At 40.9% G+C, this 2500-nt stretch overlaps 1 protein-coding gene across 4 annotated transcripts in view; it reads left to right on the top strand.

The window, feature by feature from the left end:
• LOC106874436 (retinal homeobox protein Rx1) overlaps positions 1–2500 on the top strand; it is a 54613-nt gene that overhangs the window by 39364 nt on the left and 12749 nt on the right. The window lies entirely within an intron of this gene.

The raw sequence follows: 2500 nt of genomic DNA, 5'->3' as shown, positions 1-2500 counted from the left end.
GATAGCGAATATCATTGTGTGTGCGAGAGTGTGTCTGTTTATTTGTGTGTGTGTGTGTGTGTGTGTGTTTAAGGGTTTGATTGCGTGTGTGTGTGTATGTTGTGAGCCTGCGAGCGTATGTCTATGTGTTTGTGTGTGTATTTGTGTATGTGTGTTTGTGTATGTGTGTGTGTGTATGTGTGCCTGTGTGCGCGTTGTGTATAAGTGCGTGTGTGTGTGCGTATGCGTGCGTATGCGTGCGTCTGTGCATAACTGTGTGTGCCTCTGTGTGTATGTGTGTGTGTGTGCGTGTGTGTTTGTGTGTGTGCCTGTGTGTTTGTGCGTGTGCGCTCGTATGTGTATAAGTGATTGTGTACGTGTGGGGGGGGGGGGGGGCATATTTAAGTCATTTTTCTTTTACGCAAACATTTTTTGACAGAGGCCAAGAGAAACACGGAGTAAGATGGTGAGAGAGAAAGAGAGAGGGAGAGACAGAGGGAGAGATAGTGGGAGATAGAGAGGGAGAGAGAGAGGGAGAGATAGTGGGAGATAGAGAGGGAGAGAGAGAGAGGTACAGTGAAAAGGAGAATAGAGGGGGACGCGAGAGAGAAGGGGAGAGAGAGATTTGAAAAAGATATTCATATTTGTTAAAAGAAAAACCTTTCTGCTTCACATAGAAACTTTTTAACTGATAGACACACACACATACGCGCACAGGCTCTCTCTCTCTCACACACACACACACTCATAACTATACGACAAATATACCACTGCCACCTTGTATCATATTTCACTCACGTAATAATGGGACAAAGCGAAGAAAGAACTAATCGCAAGAATGCTACGCATCAAGACGCACTCGCTGTGTCTGTGTTTTTGTGTGTGTGTATATATATATATATATATATATATATATATATATGGTGCAGTGATTAAAATTTTCTACTCTAGGCACAAGGCCCAAAATATTAGGGGAGGGGGCCCAGTCGATTAGATCGACTGGGTACGCAACAGGTACTTAATTTATGGACCCCGTCGTCCAAATTACGCAAAAATGGAAATAACACTGACATCTTATCTTAACAGATATATTTACCAAACTTACATTAAAATATCTTGAAATACTAAAGAGTAAATTTATTTTAAAAATTCGCCATTGGCTTCAACCATGGCCTCCAGACGACTTCGGAATCTCCTGCAAATCTTCTGAAAAGTCTTTTTGTTTAAGTTGGCGAATGCTGCCATAATCCTTGCCTTCAGTTTATCTTTGGTGTTACAAGGAGTCTTGTTGGTCTCTCGCTCAACTACGCCCCGCACATAATAATCAAGTGGGGTTGCAGTCTGGGCAGTTAGGTGGCCAGATGTTAAGGGTGTTGGTGGCCAAAGAAATTGTCTGACAGCTATGACTGGGTTCTCTTCCTTGTGTGGCATAATGTAGAGTCCTGTTGCCAGACTTAGGGTCTTCCAGCAGCCACCTTCTTCACGCAAGGCAACACTACCTCTTCTAGGCACTTGATGTAGGCCTCTGGGTGGAGTCTGAGGCCGTGTGGGAAGATGAATGGAAGCATAACGTCACCATCACAAGTGATCACTGCAAACACCATGATGTTGGCTAGATGTTTGATTTTTATCACTATTGGTACATGTTTTTAGAACACAGCACGCCAACGGTTGTTCTGTGTGTTCACCATCTCGTCCGAGAAAAACCTAAACCTGTTCGGTTGGAGGGGATGCCTGAGTTTGTTCAAAAGCTTCGTTGCGCGGCCTTTCCTCCGGCGTGGGATAAAAATTGACCCTTTTTCATCTTTATGAGGAATACCGAATGTCTTCATGCATTACCTACCTGTTAACAAACTCAGACATTCCCATATTCCATGGCGATGGACCTGATAATAAAAGTTACGATAGTCTACAGAAAAGACTATAACATAAATTAATAACTGCAAATATTTCTGTAGGGAGTAATTACAGAAATAACTAATGCAGTAAATGTTACTGAGAAAATACTGACGATCAGGGTTAAATTTATTGAAACGTATGTTTGATCTCCTAAAGGAGAGCATAATAGTTAGTGATACAATTGATTTTATTTATATAAACAACGATGATGATGAGGATGGTGACGACGACTACCACAGCTATAACGAAACAGAAGAAGCAATCGTCGAATCCGCTCCCTACAAAGGCAAAATATTACGAAAGTGGAAAAAATAAGAGCAGAAATGGGAAGCAATCTGCAAGATGTATAAAAAAAGAAGTCGATACATATATAAATAGTGATAGTTAACTTAATAGTTGTATACATATATAAACAAATAAACTAAAAACAAGAAAAATGAAGAGAAAGTGGTACGGAAGGAACTAGACATGAATCAAACATGGCGGAAATGTAAAAGACAAACAACAGGTAAATTTCCTCTTATTTGTAGAAACGTGTCGTACGCCATTTTCTTTTTAATTTTCTTCTTCTTAGAACTTTTCCTGTGTATGTGTGTGCGTGTGTCTGTGTATGCGTGTGTGT

The sequence above is a fragment of the Octopus bimaculoides genome, chromosome 15 (assembly GCF_046866305.1).
Source record: "Octopus bimaculoides isolate indiv1 chromosome 15, ASM4686630v1, whole genome shotgun sequence".
NCBI classification, from domain to species: domain Eukaryota; kingdom Metazoa; phylum Mollusca; class Cephalopoda; order Octopoda; family Octopodidae; genus Octopus; species Octopus bimaculoides.
Note: the sequence above shows the minus strand (reverse complement) of the source record. Positions and strands in the feature narration are given on the sequence as shown.